The 9114-nt window shown below is 34.7% G+C and overlaps 1 protein-coding gene across 8 annotated transcripts in view; it reads right to left on the reverse strand.

The window, feature by feature from the left end:
* Nucleotides 1-9114, reverse strand: part of LOC118745657 (epidermal growth factor receptor kinase substrate 8-like protein 2) — a 193545-nt gene that overhangs the window by 139647 nt on the left and 44784 nt on the right. For 2 of the 8 annotated variants that reach the window (XM_036479207.1, XM_036479214.1), the window contains exons 1-2: nucleotides 4806-5054; nucleotides 4654-4737 (exon numbers count right to left, since the gene is read on the reverse strand). The exons of 2 other annotated variants lie outside the window; for them this stretch is intronic. The gene's annotated coding sequence lies outside the window, so the exon portion shown is untranslated. Of the gene's footprint in view, nucleotides 1-4653; nucleotides 5056-5338; nucleotides 5539-9114 lie in introns of those variants that run through there. 4 more of the 8 variants (XM_036479213.1, XM_036479209.1, XM_036479212.1 and 1 more) reach the window with 4 other exon arrangements.

Consider the following 9114-nt stretch of genomic DNA (forward strand, 5'->3'; position numbering starts at 1 on the left):
TATGTATATGTATGTTTGTATGTTATATTCATTAATTTTTGATTACAGTGTGCCTTTGTATTTTTGGTTTGTGGCAGATTAAATAAAGCTGGATTGCCCCTGAAGATGCTAAAAATGTTTTAGCGAAACGTTGGGTCAGAAAGTGGAATAATGTAGTTTTATTCGCACTAAAAACATAGATCAGACTAGCCTGGTAACATAATATTTAATAAATTACGAACTGATCGGACAATAAAACATACTAGAATTTTCGTTCATTCACATATCCAAAAACCTTCCAAAAACAATGTGGTTTTGTATTCAGAAACGAACAGAAACCAGTTTCCATTAATTTTCATATCCGGAAAACGTTCGAAAATGCAATACATAATTGTATTTTATTTGTTTAAGCTGAACATTTCAAACATGTATATTAGGCAGTGGCTGAGTGTGCAGAGGAGCTTGTTAGTATTTGTTACCTCTCAGAAGGTGCCGGGTTCGATGCCGAGGGGCTTCCATAATTTTTTTTTTCGAACAACGAAATAGCATCTGCGAAGTGCAGAATGAAAGCGTATTGAACGAAACAGGCAAAAACATATCCGTTTTAAAACAATTTTCGGTACTAGTCTGTATTGAACGAAACAGCAAAAACATATCCGTTTCAAAACAATTTTCGGTACTAGTCTGTACATACGCCAAGGAACTGTCAAAAACGTCATGCCCATATAATTTGTATGAAGCAACGCACAATAACTCGTCGCTGGCGCGGAGCATATGGAATTTTCCTTTTTGACAGGACGTTACTTGTTGAAGTTGGATCTAGAAGACGGAAAGGAAAGGAGAGGACAAAAAAGTGAAAGAGGAAACGAGAATAAAAATGATGAAATTAGAAAACGCTTGTCGATCAGTTTTGCCTTTTGAGAATATTTTAGGTACCAAAAAGCCTACCCACTTAGTTTCTAAACTACCAAAATTTGTTCATCACTAAAACGAGATTTGTTTAAGCTACAGAAATTAGCAGTAAAAATTGAAATACCAAATAATATTGTTTACAGTGTTGAAGAACCATTCATACCAAACTTTACGGTTAAACAAAACAAATTCGGGCCTTTAAATAAAGCAACTAACGTATTGTATAAAAAACGTTTATTAAAAAATTTAAATACCTTTGAAATTAATTCTATTCATATCCAACATTTTTTATGTTTGAAAAAAAAAAAACTATTTCTAACATTTTATGCAATTTAAAAAAGTGTTGAATTAACCTGAGCTGAACATGTTCAACGTATGTATTTCAATTTGCACACTCACACTTTGCAAATTGTCTATCAGCAATTTTTCTTTCAAGACGAAAGGCAATTTTCGTTTAATTTCAACAGCAGATCGATAATTGCTTTGGGAAGTGAGTAAGAAAATTTTGTTCAAAAAATATGGGAAAAAACTAAAAAACTCATGCGTGTAACAACTCCTACTGTGCAAATTGAAAGCAATTTTTCAACGTGTAAACAAAACATTTTAGTCTTCCAAAAGCTTCATCAAACCAACCCAACTTTCAAAGGAAAATAAGCTACCAATTTTGGTCCAATTGGACCAAAACGGCAACGCCGTTGTCGATGTTGACATAAACAGCCCTATTCTGCATTTCGATTAAGTTCCCGCATTCCGCTCCGCAAGAATCGAACTTAGGTATTCTGCGTTACGATCGAATCGAAAGAGGAAGAGAGAAAACATCTTTCGAAATCAGCTGTTTGCCTAGGAATATGGGAAATCAAAACAAAACCAAGAAATATTAGCCAACAAACTATAGCAGCTTATGAAGTTGGAGTTTGTAAATATTTTAAAATAACTAAATATATCTAGCATCACTGTAATTTAAAAATAAAATTTCGTTTGCTCTTGAAGAGGAGGACGAGTCCCAGATTGCTGTTGCGGAAGTCTCAGATGAGTGAAGAGTAATAAGAAATTCATCTTGAACTGTATTACTCATCGCTCAAATCCAGTGAAATTATAAACGTTGTTTTAGCACTCCACAACATTTGCATTTACTACAGAGTGGAAGATTTGAACGCAAATGAATTCCATTTTGAAAGCCGTCTGGAGGAGGGGAAGAGCAAAGCTTATCCTTCCATAGCAAATCGAATTCGAAACAACATACACATCTCATTTTAAAAAGTTAGTAAAAACGAGTGCAATAATAAAAACATCTTTTTTATGTAACTTCACATTTTATGTATGTATGTATGTATGTACATCTATAAATTTTATACAAAAAGAACAAATTGTATTCAGTGCATTTCACAGTCTTATTTATAGATAATGAAAACAAAAACGCCTGGACTTCCTCTTTGAAAACCTCGCGCAATATCCCTTTTGGTTGCCATTATTTGAGCCAATTTCGTATTGCCCGTATTACCGCTCGCGAAAACACAGAAATCGAGAAAATTCATTTATGATGGCTTTTACAAGCATGCACAGTATATTTGACTTAATTTTTTAATAAAATTTTATTTAAACCCACGAAAATAACAATCGAAACGTTCTCCGTCAGCAAATTTGCAACTTAGAAAAACGGAACTACGATCGAAATGTAGAATAGGTATAATCGTAAATTTCGAAGATTGATCGATAGAAAACGGAACGCAGAATACCAAAGTTGCCAAACGGAGAAAATTTCGATTCGAGCCGAAATGCAGAATAGGGCTGACAATTTTGAACGCGGCAGCGAGGCAGAGCAAAGTTACGAAAATGTGTGGGCTTAAAGCGCAAACAGTCAATGACGTAGCGTAGACGTAGGTTGACGCAGACACAATCTACCTTTTGGGATTCGCATTAGAGCTGGGATACTATCGATAGTACCGCCGCTCGATAGTTCTCGAAACGATAGTTGAAAACATCGATAGTATCGATAGTACTATCGTCGTAAATTGCTTGAAAATAAATTAAATAATTAATAAATATAAAATTTATAAATTACTTTGTAAATTAAAGAGATTATATAAATTTGTTTAAAATTGAGTGCATCAAAAAGAACTTCTTATAATAATAAAATAAACTTGTTAGTTTATGCGTCTCAATTATATATACTTATACACATACACGTGCATCCACTTGAATAGCGACAGGAAAAACCTGTTTTTTTTATTTGGAAAAATTAAATTCGGATTATGTTTGTCCCTTTTGAAGTGCAAGGAAGAGAAATTGGCTATAATAATACATTTCTAATATTACAAAACAAACAAAACAAAAGATATTCGTTTAAATTGACAACTCGTAATTATAAAAGTTCAACTGAGATCAAATACGGAGGCGCATATCAAAATCCGGACAAAGGAAATTATTAACATTTTACATTTTAGTCAAAATAATAGCACCACAAAATTTTTAGCAGTTTTCACTATTTTTTGTTTGTTTAGTGTCTACTAATTTTTTATAAAAGTTGTACAAAATCATTAAAATTTCAAGCTTTTTAATTCGAATTTCTAAACAAATTTTGTATAAGCGGTTTTAAAGCTTATTAAATTTTACTATTTACTATATTTGTTTTCAATGTCAAATTTTTTAAAAACATAGTTAACATAACATTTAGTAAAACCAAAACACAACTAGATTAATAAAAACAAATTTTCTGCGTTTAACGATTCATTTCATTGTATAGACTTATCCATATGTACATTGTATATCTCTTTACACATACATACATATCGTCACTAGATACGAATAAAGACGCGAGCTCAAAAGTTGATGGCGAAAAAAGAGGCGTAAAATCAATTTCGGCGAAGAAAGACTCTTAACTTAGGTACCGGCAAATAAAGTCGCGTCAACCTCTTTGACAGCGAAGAAAGACCCATAAACTTATGTCCGCGGTCAACTATATTTTCGAGTGCAACAGTATTCCCCAGAATTCCCCAAAGAGTTTTTTCGAGCTCTTTATTCGTGTCTAGTGACGATATTATTATTATTACGTCGAAGATACCCGCGCTGCGACCTAAGAAGATATATTGTGCTAAATCCAAATTGTAATCACTCCAACCTTAGGCTGTTTAAAAAGCTCAGCACTTTGGATGAGGCCATGTTCCAAATTTTAGATGGAGAAGGCAATCGTTCTCCAAGGTGTATCAATCTACGATTCATGCTTCGTGCACAGGCACATAGAATGGGTTACTTTCACCAGCCTACAAACCCTACAGTCCGTCTCTACAGAAAGACCCATTTAATTAAAACCGTACGTTACCCTCCAGTACTGCTGGAGTCAATCGCTACTTTTGAACCGCTACTGCACCGACTCCTAGGTAAGTAGCTACTCTATTAACCCGTGGTAGTGCAGAGTCGAACCAGTCGTAAGCAGAATAGCGAAAAACTACGACAGAGGGCGCCCATAAATCACGCAAGTGACTACTTTAGTAACTCCCGGTAGTGCAGAGAGATCCGATGGTGACTACCGCCTAGGACATTGCCTTGTAAAAGTAATCGATGAAATACACTGCAAGTAGTCGGTCGGTAATTGACGGTGTTTATTAGGTAGCTACCGATTCGGCAGTCCTGTAGTCACTCCCCCGTAGTGCAGGGTAGCCTCATTTTTTAAATATGTAAGTATGTATTTACATATTGTAAGAGCATTGTAATTCACATCATTGGAATATCTTTCAGATATGTATAGTTACGCTTCCACAATACCATCATTCTTATCAGCCACGTTGGTTGGTTGGTTTTAACGCATGTATTCAAAAGAGGTTTTTGGGAACGGATTCGGCGACTGATCTGCAAGATCGAAAATATAACGAGAGTAATTTTTAATAGCGATCAGCTTGCGCCATGCAATGACAAACATTCTAGTAAAGCTTATCGGATGTATGCAGGTTCGCCATTTGAGTTGGAAAGCAAGAGGAGCACCACAAATTGGAGGAGCAACGCGGTTCACTACTTACTAAAAAATATGTACGCCAAATATGTATATCGTTTAAGCTGAAGTGTGCATTGTGCTAACAGCCACAACATAAGCCTTATGGTCTGATTATGCATACTTCGCATAACTGCGCACAACTTCGCATAAACTTCAAACTGTAATTTCGTATGTACTTTGTATGTATTTTGTATGTATTCCAATACCCAGAGATTAGCAGAACTTTTAATAACTTAGCGATCTGTTGAGTTTAGATTTTGCTTCACATTTTCTTAAGATAAATTTTTATTGCACTGGTACAAATGGTTGTGCGAAGTATGCATAATCAGACCATTAATTCATAAGGTCCGTGTTATGTGTTATGCGCGCCTGCCAGGCCAATTGTTTTTCACTTATGTACATACAGATTATCGGGATTCCATATAAATATGACTCAAATAATTACATACAAACAAGTACCTAACTCATTGATTGGTTTTCTTTCAACACCGCGCACTGAAAAAAGTGTCTTAAAAAATTTAAAAATGTGAACTTTTCTGAACGCTCCTCAAGTAGCTACTTTTTCTTCGATTTACAATAAGTTTTTTCACTGTTTTCGCGAAAACACATTTTTGCCGTATACTATATAGCTTACTACTTAGTTACATTCCGAGTAAAAGAGAGAACAGTACACACTTGGAGAATATCGTAAAAATTTCGGTGTGTATGTATGTACTGAAAGATTCAAATATGTTGTATGCATATAAGTTCTGTGAGCGTCAAATGTCAATAGATAAATTAGTGGTATTTTGTACATACCTAAATAAATACTGGTATATACGCATTCATGTGTATGTATATGTATGTGCACACCTGTACACTAAGAGCCCTACCTGTTATAGTTGTCAGTTTACCGATCTTCAATGTACCCTGCAGGAAAGGTGAGTGCAGTTGTCTACATCTAGCAACCGTAAGAATGGTTCTTTTGTAAGTAGACGAAATGTAGTTTAAAAACAGGGCGGAAAATAATCGTTATGCTGTGAAAAGTACATAGGTCAATCAATGAATCAGTTCTTTGTTATTGTTTTGTAATGCAAACTTGTTATGTGCTTTATCCAAATTTGTGAATGATTGCAAAATTGTAGGTCTAGTTTATTGAGATGTTAAAGTCTGTGGTCATAAGGGCTATCTGCTTATGTATGTATATACACATGTATATGGCAGTTAAATTACACTTTACCCATTTTTAGCTACCCAGTCAGCATTTAGAAGACTGTGCACTGTGGTACAGCTATTTTCGGGTTGGCAACGAAATAATGTCCAAACATCAGTATCCGCGCGTGGTAGTCTAACACCAAAAGGATCATAATAATTTTTTTACAGCGGGTACAATTTTCCACGTTTTGGTCACATGTAATCATCTAATATGCAATTTCTTGTACAAAAATTAGTCTTGTCTAGAGAGTGAAATTTAGTTTTGTTTAATTTAATTTTTAGGTTTTTTTATATTTAACCCACTGTAATAAAAAAAGCAAACATTTTTCAGTTCCTTGATAGTGAATCAAACTAACCCTTAAAAAAAGTTAAGCAACTTTTGTTTCAGATAAATTAAAGCAGTAATTTGCTTAACACTGACTACGTTTATGCGTAGGCTAATTCACGAATTCATTTCATGAATTTGGGTTAACATTGGCTGCATAAACACCATTTCATGAATTCAATTATACACGAAAGTTAACCATGAATTCGGCATCATTTCATGACATCGTGAAGTGCAAGTCCGACAACGCCACGTTTCACAAACAGCTGTTTACTAGGGTTACGATGTTTTTAAATTAATAGCCCTGAGTGGCATAACCAGAATTTTAAACACTGAAAAAATTATGTGGGATTGTTCAAATATAAAACATATTCAAATAGAATACACTGAAAATATATCGAAACCAATTTAAATAAAATGTGGTTCATTGCCTGGTACCAACGGCTTTTGCAAATTCAAAAGGAGGCAAAAAAATGACAACTGCTTAGTTTCTCGCCAGTGCGTTGCAACTTTTTCAAAGCACTTTATTTCATGAATTCGCGAACTATGCATAAACGGGGCCATTTTTGAATTCATAAAATGAATAAACGTATTAATATGTGGTCTTCATGTCGATGAATACCAGTCTCTTCTTGAGAAGCTTTAGACACATTTTGTTAGAAGTTGAACACGAGTTTATGTGTTTTCTACCAGATCATGGGGTGAGATCAGGGATACCAACTCTATTCAGGCTAATTCCTCCAAATTCCTTAAAAAAGGATCAGTCCAGCGCCTTCGTCTTGACCTGCGGGCTGTGTCGGAGCCACAGCCGCTAAACTTAAACGTAGAATACGTGATATTATTAAGACCGCATTCAAGGTAAAAACAGTACATGAAAAATTCGTTTTGATTGTACTGAATTTAATTTAATAAATCAATATGAATTGCAAAATATCAATAATTAGCAATAGAGAAGCAGATCCACATTAACTCCAATTATATATACAATCAGTTATAAATAGATATGTATATGCCATGACGTGTATCACTACTTCGATTCATTTTTATTTTCTTTCATACTGCAGAAATTTGTATTACTCTTCATATTAGCCTAGATCCCCGTATTCGTCTTCGTGTTGGTGCTCGTTTTCGTATTATCTTCGTCTTCGGATTTGTGCATAAGTTAGCTGAGACTTCTTAAACAGCTGGCAACCCTCCTAAGTATAGTTAATAAATAAACAGATCTCTTGCGTCCATTAGCGCACACAAGGGGTGGGTTTTGGGGTTCAAACCCCCCCCTAAAGCTAATAACCTCAAATACAAACTGTATCTTAAAGCTAAGAATCCAGCTCTCAAGGAAATTATAAAAAATATTTATTATAATTTCTGTTGCCTGAAAAAGCGCTTTGCTTTTGCTGTAAATTTCTATGAGGAAATAAATATACGAGCATTTTTTTCTTTAGAGCTGCAAACTGATTTAAGAAATTTTGGTAGAAGAAAATTTCTTTTCCATTTCTCGTCCGTCGTTTTATAGGAATTTTTCGTTTTTCTTGAGAGTTCAGTTAATTTTTTCGGTATTCGAAATATTAACAAGTAAGAAAGTCTAGGTTCGGGCGGAGCCGAACATTAAATACCCGGCGCAAGTATTAAATATATATTTTTTCACCTTTCCAAAAGCAACCGCTACATGGCAAGCCGGGGTGTATCAATTTGGAGTAAATTACCGTCTTTAAATTTCGAAATATGGAAGTTTCAGGCATTTCTGAAATTTACCGTTATATGAAAAGCGGCCGTAATTTTAGTCCGATTTCAATAATTTTCAACGTTTTGCTTATATGTGGCAAGCACAATAACCACACCGAGTTTGGTACAAATTGGTGGAACGGTTACCGATTTACATATATGTGATCATAAGTGGGCGGTGCCACGCCCATTTTCCAAAATTTCATCATAAACGTATTTATTGGTAAAGAATTGTTGCAAGCATCAATTTTGAATAAATAAGCTTCAATATTTACTGATTTGTCGAAGATTTTGTATTTCTCTAATTTAGCGTTATATGGGATGTGGGCGTGGTTATTGTCCGATTTTAAAAATTTTCAGCGATTTTTTATGCTGTACCAAGGCCAACAACTGAGCCAAGTTTCGAAGAAATTGATGCAGCGGTTACCAAGATATACACATGTAACCATAAGTGGGCGTGGCTACACCCATTTTCCAAAAATGTATAATATTCTTATTTTTCGTCTAAAAATTATAGTAAATATCAATTTTGAGTGAATTATATTCAGTAGTTACTAAAATATCGCAGTTTTCGTATTTCTGGAAATTACCGTTATATGGGAAGTGGGCGTGATTACAGTCCGATTTCGCCCATTTTCAATACCAACCTACCTTGGATTAAGGGAAACCTACGTACCAAATTTTGTTGAGATATCTCAATTTTTGCTCGAGTTATCGTGTACACGGACGGACGGACAGACGGACAGACGGACAGACGGACGGACAGACAGACATGGCTTAATCGATTTCTTTTTTCATCCTGATCATTTATGTATACATTTGTCTATATCTATCTCGATTCGTTTTGGCTGTTACAAACAACCGCTAGGTGAACAAAATTAATATACCCTTGTGCACAAGTGCGCTCGGGTATAAAAAAAATTTAGCAATCGTGAAAACTCACCATATCTATCGAAAACCAGAAACCAGAAATCGAAAAAATGAACATAAAAGT

The sequence above is a fragment of the Rhagoletis pomonella genome, unplaced genomic scaffold, assembly GCF_013731165.1.
Source record: "Rhagoletis pomonella isolate Grant_MI unplaced genomic scaffold, Rhpom_1.0 Rhpom_scaffold_00009, whole genome shotgun sequence".
Lineage (NCBI taxonomy): Eukaryota > Metazoa > Arthropoda > Insecta > Diptera > Tephritidae > Rhagoletis > Rhagoletis pomonella.